At 39.1% G+C, this 13,286-nt stretch overlaps 1 long non-coding RNA gene across 2 annotated transcripts in view; it reads right to left on the reverse strand.

Moving 5' to 3' along the window:
• Positions 1-1,096: 1,096 nt before the first annotated feature.
• LOC149792942 (uncharacterized) overlaps positions 1,097-13,286 on the reverse strand; it is a 31,615-nt gene continuing 19,425 nt past the window's right edge. Inside the window, exons 4-8 of one of the 2 annotated variants that reach the window (XR_016422675.1) lie at positions 3,669-3,758; positions 2,620-2,816; positions 1,962-2,119; positions 1,660-1,766; positions 1,097-1,207 (exon numbers count right to left, since the gene is read on the reverse strand). This is a non-coding gene — a long non-coding RNA (uncharacterized LOC149792942). Of the gene's footprint in view, positions 1,208-1,659; positions 1,767-1,961; positions 2,120-2,619; positions 2,817-3,668; positions 3,786-13,286 lie in introns of both variants that reach the window. The other variant, XR_016422674.1, reaches the window with a different exon arrangement.

Genomic DNA, 13,286 nt, shown 5'->3' on the forward strand with positions numbered 1-13,286 from the left:
TTTTTCAGTTGTAGACAGGAATAATAAGTATTTGCGAGTGTTTGAAATGAATGGGTTCATTATGAATTGAGTGGCACTACATTTCAAAAGCAAAATTGGATTGAAATGCAAGAACTGTAGTACGGAATTAGTGTTGGTTCTGGATCATAGAATGGAATTGTGTGTGTGTGATTGGATTTTTAAGGTAGCTTGAATAATTTTTCAGTCATATTGCTACGATGTCTGCAGTGTGGCAGTTTATAGTGATGTATAGCACTGGGGCATCATGCTGCAAACATGTAGTATGATGTTGCACCCAGTCACATTATCCTGACACCAGGCCGATCAGTCCTAACACTAACCTCTTAATGCTGAGCGTCTAGCGAGGTAGCTGTTAATACCATTTTTGTAAGTCTTTGGTATGACTTGGATGGGGTTTGAACCCATGACCTCCCGCTTCTGAGGCGGACGCTCTAACCACTAGGACACCGGAGTGGTCAGAATGGAATTGTAACAATTACAATGGAAGCAATTTGTATTATGCTTGTTGGGGCATTCCTCACTGATGGCTGTCAGTGACATCATCATGGGAATGTGTAACAGCCACATTTTGTAAGAACAAGGTGTAGTTGGTGAACAATACAGACACTTTTCTGCCATTTCCACTGGCATCATCTCATATGATGTTATTTAAAAAAACTTCCTACAACATACTCACAACATATAAAACCTATATGCAAATCTGATGAAAGCTGCTTGTGTTTCTGAAACACATATTCCATACTGGTGGCAAGAATGTCCAAATCTACATTACAAAAATGAAAACATTACCATCCATCTAGGAATTGCAAATGTATGAAATCCTCTTGTTGGGTAGTTTTACTAACAGGCTTTACAGCAGGGCCTTCCATTAGATTTAAATGTGGCAGGTAAGTTGACAAAGTAGGGTGGGGGGTTGGGGGGACCTACCCCAATGGGGATAATTCATTTTTTTTTAAAAGTAGCATGGTGTAAAGTAAAAGTAGATGGGCTGATAAGGAATCCACTGAATTTACAGACTAAAGGTTCAGACATTTGTTTTTAAGAGAAAAATGAAAGAAGGAAACAATACAACAGATATTTTAATATGACTTTAATGTTTATTTTCTAGATTTAATTAAGATTATGAATCAGAATCAGACTCCAACTCCACTGTAAAGTTTATCTATTACTTCTTCTGCTCAGGCACCTGCAAATTAAAACAAAATTGTAATGCTTAAATAAAGTCATATCATCTCAGCACTAGTTACATATGCAGAAGTCATGTTAATCAGCATTATAAAAATGTATGAAATTTTCTTCACTGCACTTGTGCTTCCCTTACTATCGTTAAGCCATGATACAAGATAACTTTGCACTTACTTGTCATTTCTGGCAAGTGGATGGTGCAATCAATTTGCACAAAGATGAATTTATTTCATCCAAATATTTCATGTGAATAAAAATTCCAAATGGAGGCACTTGTCCGATCAGACAAGATATATGCATATTGTAGTTAGCTGGACTCTAGCTCTGATAGTCCTGGGCAATAGGATAAGCTGATTTTGTTATCAGTTTAGAAATGCATCCGCTTTGCAAATACTATGCTTTAAAAGACGAAACTGAATCCAATATTGATGAAATAAGAGTCATTTGGATTACCTTTTTTTTTATCATTCTGCGTTGGTTGGGTGCATATTTGAGGGTCTCTGATATGGTCTCTTCCATTCCATTTGCCTTTGCTTTGCCATTAGTTTTCAAGCAGGCTTCTGCATGAGTAATACAATGTTTTAAAATAAGTTTCACAACAAAGGATGCATTGCATTTTTCTAAATGCCAGCAATAATCAATGGAATATTTTTAAAACATGTACTTTGAAATGTGTCTCAAGTTACTTTATCAATTCATTTAAAAATCTCTGGCAAGTCACATGAAAAACACAATTTAAATCAAGCCATACTTACTTATCAAAACCTGACATATCACAAGCTCTTGAAATGCTTTTTTCCCTTTACGTCCCTTTGGACTATACTCTGGCCAGTCTTTTTGTTTTAAGCTTTTTCATCATCCTGCAGACACTATCCCCAATTGTAAACCTGCCAAGGGAGCTCAAGTAGCATATCTGAAAATAATAATAACAATAATATTACTATTTTTTTATTTTGATATTATTATTAGTAGTAGTATTTCATGATCGATGTGACAAAATATGCTTGTATATAGTTATTTTTTGCCATGGTTTTGCAAGCAAATTTAATTTCTCTAACTTGAAAAAAATTTGATAACATTAACTATGCAACACAATGTACTAATAGCAATTATAAACCAAATTAACCACCGTGAATCTATTAACTTCATAAATGACATTCACTCAAGGATTGAATTAAAGTAGCCACATAATATGTAATAGTGTATATGTAGTAAAATACCTGTTACATGTTCATCTCTAAACATGTTTTGGCCTACATCCGTAAGACAAAACAGCCGACCACTACATGTTCACCCCACCCCCAAAAATAATTATACAGGCACTGCAGAACTTGCATAATGCATATTGAGGTTCACAACAGCAAATAAAGGTTATAACAGTTTTTTTAAACAGAAAATAAAGCCCCAATTTACCATCTTCTTGGAGAGTTTGGGATTCTCCTCCAACCTCTGGCAAAGGCCCTCTAGTTCCTCCACTGAATCACATGGCATTGCAAGAATTTCTTCTCTATATTCTGTGTCTGGGCCTTGTGTATGAACTTGGAGGGCCAGCTGCTCCAACAAATTCTCAATATTTGTGTCCAGTTTCATAAGTACATTGAACTGGAAATCTGCAACAGATTTGTGATGAAATTAGTTTTGAAAGATCAAGATCATTATTATAAACTCCTTAAAAAGATCTGTACAGTGAACATGGGTTTAACAATGAAATATATTTATGAAATGAAATACATGGTTTTTGTACAGTTTATATGAAAACTTTTCCCTATAATCCTTTATTTTTTTATTCCCTGGATATGTTGTTTCACTGCTGGTGTCTGTAAAGTCTGCATTCAATGTAGATGGTCTAGGCGTCTGACTTATACAAGACAATGGTATACATCAGAAAGAAAAATAAAAAAACCAATGGAATGATGAACAGTCGACACATCAATGAAAAACAATTCATTGTTTATTTGCACAAATAAGTCTTGAACAGTATGTTTTATGACCTGTAATTTAATTAATTAACATCTCACAATGTTCTGAAATAACAGTATCTAAGCTACAAGAGCTTGTGCTTTCATGTCATAATCTTTCATTTTGCAAACAAATTTTGATGTTGAATCAATGTATACGACCTTAGCATTGAACACTAACATTCAAAATGTCTACAAGATGACAAGACTATTATCAACTGAAGTGACAACAAACCAATGAGTTTTACGTGCATTGAACATAAGCATTTTTAAATGCTACAAAATGTGTTTTTAGTGTATGGCCACAAATTACCCAACATTTTGTCAAACATAAAACAGTTCTACTACCTTAGATGAGAATTAAATTCATAAATACAGTGTATAATTGACCTACTCGTATTTAGAGAGCTGTAAATGAAATAAGAGATTATATAAAAGTCAACACCTGTAGTATTTGTTTCATTATTCTATAATGTACATTTTTTTTCCATCCTCAATACTTACTACTTGCAGAGGAACTGGCAGAGAGAAATCTTTATATTCTCCACTCCAGAGTGGATGGGGATGGTGATGGTGTTGTCCTTCTGGATGCAGCTAAGAGTATAAAGATTATCACTACTCCTTAATTGCAGTAAAAAAGAAACAAAGAAATCAGACTGGATTTTTTGGCATGTAAACAAAATGCATACTGGTTGCAATGACCACTGTATATAAAGCAGTGATACAATATATCACAAAATGCATTCTTTTTTAACAAAACATCTAATCTCATATATACAGCATCATGAGTAAGTAAGTACTCTTAAACACATCTTATTAAACAGACAGAAAAATGATGAAATTTATACATACTTTTGATAAAGAATTTCCAATTGTGGCATGGTATAAAAGCAATTGATAAAAAATAAAAAGAGACCAGATAAACTAAATAGAACATACCAGCAGGATAAGAGGAAATCTTGGAGTCTGCAAAATACTCTCCATTTCAGGAGGTTTTGGATGAGATGGCTGACCAGAAAGGTTTCCACTTGAGATTTTCATCTTTAAATAATCATCCTAGAGTGCACCAAAGTCATGTGAACTTGATCCAATTCCAACATTACTGCTGCTTGAGTGCTTAGATCCAGTATTGCCTTCACTAACTGATGTTATTAATACCTCTCTCTCATCAGCATAATTTCCATCATTTTTCAAAACTCCCATTGTAAAACCTCTGCTGAAGAAACTAACACTACACCATAAGGATTTAAAGAACTACTGCCCGGTTTCTAATCTCCAATTCATATAAAAAATCTTACAAAAGGTTGTTCAATCCCAGCTTGCATCTTGTCTGAATTCAAACAGTCTTTTTAGCAATGTACAATCTGCATATCGCCCTTGCCACAGGACACAAATTGTGTCTGCAAATAGATTACACTCCAGCCCAGTTGATCTATGTTGTGGTGTTGCACAGGGTCTGTTCTTGGACCTGTTCTCTACACTCTATACACTCAGCTGCTCTCAAGTGTCATAGATCATCATCCAGTGTCTCACCAATTGTACACTGATGACAACCAAATATACAAATCCAGCCACCCAACTGAAGTTGATGCTACCATCCAAGGTGTAGAGATGTGCATTTCTGATGTGAAATCATGGATGACTTGTAACAAGCTGCAGATGAATGATGATAAAACTGAGGCCATTCTGATTACAACACAAAGACTTTCTCATTCACATCCTTTACCTCACACAATAAATATCAGCAACACCAACATTAAATTCACACAATCAGTACAAAACCTAGGTGTTACTCTGGACAGTACTCTCACATTGCACCAACATGTCATGAACATATGCAAGGCTGCATATCCTGAGCTGAGACGCATCAGCTCCATTCTCAGATATCTTTCAGTTGATGCCACTAAAACACTTGTGTGTTCATTACTGCTTTCAAGACTGGACTATGGTAACTCAATTCTGTCTGGTTCATCTTAATATCTACTGCAGAGACTTCAAAAAGTTCAAAACATAGCTGCTTGGATCATACTTAGAGTACCACAATCAGAGCACACCTCCCCACTGCTCTGTACCCAACACTGGCTATCCATTCGATCCAGAATCAAACACAACATTAGTTCTCTGTGCTACGTTTCACTGACAGACTCTAGTCCAACATACCTATCCGACCTCACCTATGTGTACACACAAGCAAGATACTTACACTCCTCTTCCGACAATCATATACTTATTATTCTCACTATGAAAACAAAGTCACATGGACAGCATTCTTTTGCATACCAGGGCCCAGCAACATGGAATGAATTGCCCACTGAACTTAGACACAAAGACGCAGTGATCCCATTCAAGAGTGCTCTCAAAACTACTTATTCTGACTACAAAAACAAACTTAATGACTTAATAATGTTAACTACCTTAAATATTCTCAGCATGTTTTTTGTTTTCTAATTTCATGGTGTTTGTTTTTGTAATCATATCATTGTGTATGTTTTTATGTTGTCTAATGTTGCAAAGAGCTTAGAGCTTCTAAAGATTAGGCGCTATACAAAGTCCTCATTATTGTTATTATTATATTTAGCTTGGATGAATATTTTTTAAATCAGTGGCCATAACTAAAAAATGGGATTTTGTTTTATGATCATAAAAGTATGTTGGACACCATCCATGATATACAATGCTGTCTGACATTTCTATGCACCTAAGGTTTCCATCTCAAATATTAAAGCAAAATGCATACCGAATTTGACAGATTGACGAAAATAAAAAAAAGCAATGCTTACCATTTGAAAAGAGGCAATTGTCACTAGAATATTCTATTCAAAATGATATTAATTTTGGACACAGGGGATACCACCCCCATGTTTTCCTGACTCGTGATATGTCGGCCTATTCTGTGCACAGCTTTAAAAGATGTAATGTTTATCCATCGAGCTATAGAAATGAAATACATTTACTGTAGACTGTTTCTGTCAGCAGTTAAGTTGAGTAATTAGGTCAGGTTTATAGCTAGTTTACAAAATTCAATGTAGAATGCCAATAAATGACAAGATATATTTTTGCAAACTAAAGTGATCTTGAAAAAAGATTAGTAAAGTTTAACATTTTATAAAAAATAAGCTATTATGTGGAAAAGAAACAACAATGAAATAGGATGCAATGTGTTTACATCTAGTTTTGGAAGGTACCGTCTCTAAGGTACCGTCATAATTGTACCGTAGTTTAATGGGTGGAAAGGCCATTGAAAGGTAAGGGCAGTGCGGAGACCATCGAGTATGTTCCAGAATAGCTGAATCTTTGTAGATACATAGATCCATTCGTAACTTCAGTCCGCAAGCGAAACACTGTACTTCGTATCCCAATCCTGACTCAGGTCCGAAGTAGACAAATCCTGTTCTAGCTAAAACATACGAAGAAGGTAATCCTTCCCTATCCGTAGGCCATTTTTGAAACGTGTCCAATCGACGGGCACAATCACAATAGTTAGGTAAGAAGACTGGAAAATGGTAGGCTTTGAACTTGGAGTTCTCAATGGATTTCTCACTCGATTCTTGCTGTGGCGAAGTCATCCTTCTGGTGGGTGGCTATCCTCTTACAACCAATGTTTTATACCGACATGTCCATACGGCAAAGTAAAGTGGGTGGGAAGCCGCACTCGCTTCTGCTACACGATTTGATAGACTTTTTCCAAGGGTCGACTGACGATGTGGTGTGTGGGTAAACGTACAATCTTGTTGGGTTGATAGGTGGTCACTTTCTCTAGACTGCAAGGCTTCTTTCAATACGCCAAAGTTGACCACTCGACTGGTACGATAATTCAGAGTAAGTCCTTTCACTTTACACTTCGTGTACACTTCTCTTTGTTTGTCCCAGTATTCGTAGCCGTAATTTTTGGGACCGCCACTGACGAAACTTAGAATCTTGTCATCGGGGTGCTTGTCTGTCCAGGCTCCTAAACGCACTCCTTCGATGTCAGGGTGCTGTTGACTCGGGTGATCGATATAAATGCAACTGTCCATGTCAAAGTACAAGACACGTTCCCCTAACAGTTCTAAAGCTTCGTACAATTTTAAGCGAGCATGAGCTGTCATGTAAGCTGCAATGATGACATTTCCAAAGGGGTCATCTTCTACAAAGTTCAGATCTTCTTCGTAATTCACCAAGATCAAATCCTCACGAACGACGTCCACGTGTTTCATGAATTTGGCTTTGTCGTGAATCATCTGAAAGTAGCGGGAAGGTTCGGTCAAATACTCCGTCTTGGGTAAACACGGTCATTGTGCCATTTTACCCCACAAGCAATTTAACATCACTTTGGCAAACGATCGCCTGCCTTCGTTTTTCTCAATGTGATCTAAAGTAATGCCTTCTTGTGCCCAGAATTTCTCTCTGAATGTCTTTTGGTCTTCGGGAGTGTGACACCAGGACAGATAGCCACTGGCTTCTTGCTCAGTTTCAAAAAGGCATCCACGTAGTCTGCGAAAATGCCTTTCTGCATGGGGTCACCCTTGTGGAATTATTGTGTCTTGGGAAAGTGGCAAATTTCGTACACTTCTAACAGTTGGTATCCCATGTTCAGAGCTTTGAACAATTCTACGCTGACCCATGTCCCCGTCAAGGCCCGTTCTTCCTGGGTGTGATGACAAGGTTGATCTTGGTTGCACGTTTCAGCACAAGTACGGCACAAAGGAAACATAAGTTTGCCTTGGCAATGGCGAGGTAAGACGGGATGGTATAGGTTCGTGGGAGGCAAAACTTTGCACTTGATCAAGCCTTCGTATTGTCGAATGTTTTTTAGGTCGATGTGTTCGGTGAACAATTGTGGGTGCCCTGCAGGAAAGCAACAATATTTGCACACGTAGGGATACAGTGAACACACGTCCAAGTATTTGATTTCTTCTCCTTTCTCTTCGTCAGCTTGGTACAGCAAACAGGTGGCATTGGTCCTTCCTCCGTACAAACTATCACTTGGGTTCAGGGGGTCCATGAACTGGTAACTTTCCATGAGGCGTTTAAACTCGGGATCGGTGTTCAAACGGTGATTGTATTTGTGTTCCCACATTTCCACCACTTGGTATCCTTCCTGTTCTAACTTTAGGCGTGGCTGACAAATGGCCTGGTACAAGTCTTCCATGGTTCGTTGTAAGAACTGATTTTTAGTGCCGCGGTCAGGGTAACAGACGGGACATCCGTGAAATAAGCAACCGTTAAACTCGTACATGATCTTGGGGTTTTCTAAGTCCCAGCCATCGACCGAATGCATTCCGATGATCTTTTCGCCCTGTCCGTTGCGGGCATGCTGAATCCATTTGTCTTCCTTGTCGCACAAGTAATGCAACCAGCATGGGGCTTTGACCGAGTATTGACGTTTGACATAGTTGGTCGTTTGAGGACTGATGACAGCCACAGTGTTTTCAAGCATGAATCGTTGTCGGTAGACTAAGGAACACGCTTTGGCAATGGTGCAAGCCTCTTTTAAATGATCAACCCCTCCGTGTTCCATGAACAGTTCTCGAAATTTTCCACAGCATCGCCGTAAAATGTCCATGTCGGAACGACGATACTTTAGCATTTCTTCCTGAAAGTCGAAAGGGTCGGAGGCGTGAGCCTGGTACCAAGCGTAGAAAGTTTCTCGTTCGGTACGCATGTTGTCAGGGTCGTAATAGTGAGCCTGAGGCAAATGGGGTAGAACGGCGTGTTGATTGGCTTCCGTATTGAAAAAGTGTGGAAAGTACCCTTTAGCCATTTCTGTCATTCCAAACATTTTAGGCATTCGACTCAAAGGCATGGCTAAGTAGCTCATCGAATCTTTAAACTGCACTTGTCCCACTTGCATGAAAATGATTTTGGCTCCGTTCAAAGTGATTTTAGGACGCTCGATGCCACGTTCCGTATAACATCTCAAAAGAAACTGTCCATCGTATCCGGAGAAATTGTGAGCCATCATCGTGGCATGGTGATGACAATCTCCATAATAATGTTCGATGTCCTCTTGGCTCCACGTCTTGTCGATGGGGTCTAAGACCCATTGTGTGAAATCGGCTAGTGTGTTCGGTCCTTGAAAGATTTTTTCACGCCCTCCAGGAATCTTACTGCAGTGAGGGCAATAACTCAAGATAGGTTCTTGAATCACTTCTCGCACACTCGATCAGCCACGCAGAAATTAGAAATGTGAATACCGGTCTCTTGCATGCATTCGAAATCGAAAAAGATGAAATTGCCTTTCTTCTTCTTGTGACCATCCTCTTTCTCTGGTTATGATTGGTATTTTTGCATGTAGCATTGGTGTTCCAAGTCCACGATGCAGTGACAAATGTGACATTTTTTCTTTCCTGAACATACGTGTGCCTTGGTACTGTTGATACATAGACCTTGTCCACACATTGGGCACAATCTCAGGAGTTGACAAGCACATTTCTTCTGTGAACTTTGCATCTTCAGATGTTGTTGGTAACAGGCAGGGCTGACAAATGTGCGCAGACAAGCAGGACAATGCACTGGTTCTTGCCCTTCGCTCAGACAGGGTTGAGAGGCCAAACATCCTGAGCATTTCGATCCACAATGTTTTTGTTGCTCTCGATTATTATAACCATCATAAGTCACATTTCTCACAGTAATATTTGTATCCCAGGAATCCAGTGATAGTGGTAATGGTATCGAAATGGTCATCGTGATGATAGAGGTGAATGTATTTTCCATCCTTAAAGTCTTTCCCTCGAAACAACAGAGACCCGCGCACTTCTTGAGGGTGCACTTTCAAGGTGTATCGTGGAGCTAGGGCATCTTGCAATTTTTGCATCTCAGGAATGCCACAGGATGTGTCTTTGGACAGGCATGCTTGTTGTAACAGAAGTTCTGCTTCATTTCGTTGTTCGGCTCGGTTCGATTTTCGAATGTTCTCCCAGGCTCTTTTCCATTCTACCGTGTCGTTCTTGTCGGCATAGGTTCATCCCACCACGATGGCTCGGGCTAAACACATGTGGTCTTGAAAATTGTTAATTTGGACAAGACTTGTTTTGGTAATGCGAAGGTTGTTGACCAATAAGGTCTTTCTGCATTGTCCGGTCCCTTGAGGAGGAGAGACGTGGGTCATGTCCAGTGTGGCTTTTCCATCGGTGATGTCAAACTGGTCATTAGATTGTTGCACGTGTTGAATCTTGTCCATGACTTTGGAAGTGGTCAATTCTGCAGGGTTGATAAACTCGATCCAAACAGGGGATTTCAAGCCGTCATGTTGTATGGAAAGTCTCAAGCGATCATCTTCTTTGGGTTGACATTGTCGCTTGAGTGTGGTGAGCAAAGAATCCCACATGTCGGTGATGAACCCTTCTGCTTTCTCTAACAGTACTTCAGACTTGAAATCTTTAAACTTCACTGTGTATTTGTAAGCCGTAGTTCTAAATTTTCTAGAGGGACGCTTTTCCGTCTCTCGAATGTCATAGTACTTTTCAGGGTTGACTAAGGGTGGTAAACTTTGTTTAGAGGGTTTGGATTCTGGTTCACTCATGTCCTCTTCAAAATCACTGGCATGAATTTGTGCCAAGACTTCAGCCCTGGTACGAGGCGATAGATCACGTTTCTGCCTCTTACTTTCTTCTTCTTTCTCCTCAAATGAATTGGATCATTTCATCTCGATAGCAAAAAGTCAAATGACTAAAGTTTAAACACCATGGATTAATTTATAGTCATAGCAGACCAGCGTATATAAAGGGTATGTGTCTTGTCCTTTCACTATTCATTTCACTCTCAAACTGAGCACAACGATGGAAGAGACTACCAAGATCGAACGTTTCATCAGAGCTTTGCGGGGGGTCATTAGAAAATTCTCTTCAGACCAGCCGAGGGACTACTCTCCTTCCTTTCAAGATAAAAGTCAAGATACTTGCTATATCTGTCAGAAGAAAGGGCACTGGTCTTCAGAGTGTCCAGACCGTCAAAAAAGAAAAAAAAGGGGTTAGAAGAGACAAAAGTCAAGATACCTGTTATTATTGTCAAGAAAAAGGACATTGGTCACCAGACTGCCCAAAAAAGAAACAAGAGGAGTCAGAAGAAGAGAGGGATTCTTCAGAGGAAGAGGAAGAAGAAGAGGAAGAAAACAGACAGGTGAAGAAAAAGAAACAGGAGAAGAAAAGAAGGGAAGAAAGTGAGGAGGAAGAGGAGGAAAAGACTATGACGGTGAAGAAATTAAAAAAAAACAGAGAGTGAACAATGAGACAGAATAAGTCTATGAACTTTTTAAAGTGCTCTGTTGTGAATTGTGAATTGTAAATATTTATAAAAGAATAAATTAATTATAAAAGGTAAGTGTCTTTGGGTTTTGATTTTAAAATAAGAACCTACACTCACGCACACTCATACACAGACAGGTACTATTGGGTAAAATGTTTTTTTTTAGTTATTGGCAATTGAAAGTCTATCTCTTTTCGAGAGACGTGGATGGTCCTGAAAAGGGCCTTTTTTGGTGTAAGGGGTGAGTTTAAACAATCAACTTTAACTGTCTTAAGCCTTTGCCATGGCCAAGGCCTACTTCTGGACTGCGTACTGTTGATGATGATTTCGTTGAAATCACTAAGGGTGGTGCAGTAGGGGTAGTCACAGGGTTGGAGTGTTTAGCTTGGGAAGGTCGTATTCTCTTCGGCCGTAATAAAGAAGTCTGATACATTTGTTTCAGACTTCTTAACTCCGCTAAAATGTCTAACAGTACCGTGACCGTTTGATTTTGACACCCTTGTTTCTTTGCTGCTGCGTCTTCTTGTTGTTGTTTTTTTCTTACCTCTTCTTCTTGCTGCTGTTGCTGTAGGAGAAAAGCTTGTTCCGCTTCCTTTTGCTGTTGTATAAATTTCTCCAATTCTTCTTTCTGTCTCTGTCTAAAATTTTCCATGTGCGGTAATGAAGGAGAAGGTGATGAAGGTTCAGGAACAAATTCTTGCAAGGTAAAAAAATCCACAAAATCCCAATTCACCTCTTCTGAAAGTAAGTCTGGGTTCCCTTGGGTAGTCTCCACCATCAGTGCACCCAAACTGATCGTTTTCTGAGTTTCCGTCATGTTGAAAAACTGTCGCTTAGATTGACTGCGCACAGGCGCTAGCGAATCTATATAGACTATGTGACGTCACAGACTGCTCTCTTCGGATTGGACGTGGGCTGACTGAATTTTGTAACGCGTGTTTGGATTGGTCAACAGACTCAATCCGTTTCAATCCTTCCTCCCCCTATAAATAAGTACAGTTCACTGCATTCCTTCACCTGTTACTCAGCACCCCAACATGTGGACCGATGTACAATCTTCAACGCTTGTGTCTTCAATGATGTTCCGGACGGACATATCAATGTATGTCCGATCCAACTGGACAGTTATCCACAGGACAGACACCAGCCTGTGGATGCGAAGAATCTTATGTGGAGCATCAAGGATGCCTCAAAAGAGTCTTAATCTATGGTCCTGCAGGCAGGCGCAGCCTAAGGTCAAGAAGAAGATGTCACAGATGCCCTTTATGTTAAGGGTATATTAACATAAAACCAAAGGCCCTTTTCAGGGCCATTCCTATCTCTCGAAAACATCTTGACTTTCAATTGCCTACCCCTTTTTTTATTTTTTTGTTTAAAAAAATAATAAAAAAATAGAGACCCCTCCCTGTTTCAATTTTCGCCTGTTCCATTTTCATAGACCCATCAGGTCGGGACCTTATTAAAATAGGGTCCCGACCCTGTTCCATTTCCCCTAGTCCCAAGACAGTCCCACGATTTATTCCCCATATTCAATTTCCCTTGTCCCTAGAGTGAATAGTTTTTTTTTCTTTCTCCCATGTTAAATTCCCCTTGTCCCTAAAATGGATAGTTTTTTTTCTCCCATGTTAAATTACATAGTCCCCAGAGTGGATATACCCTTTTTAACATGGAAGTTCCCTAGTCCCTAGACCGTCCCTATTCACTACTACCATTGTCATTACCAGCCTGAAACCCAATTTAATGCCATTTGTATAAATTCATTTCAAATAAATATTATGATATAGTTGAAGTGTAAAGTCAAGCAAGTATTCTGTTTGCAGATTTTACATTTTAGATATTATAGTAAAGTCATATTTTCTCTTGTTTAGTAAACTTTATTGCAACTGGTTCCAAAAT

This window comes from Sinohyriopsis cumingii, chromosome 8 (genome assembly GCF_028554795.1).
Source record: "Sinohyriopsis cumingii isolate HCF-2022 chromosome 8, ASM2855479v2, whole genome shotgun sequence".
NCBI classification, from domain to species: domain Eukaryota; kingdom Metazoa; phylum Mollusca; class Bivalvia; order Unionida; family Unionidae; genus Sinohyriopsis; species Sinohyriopsis cumingii.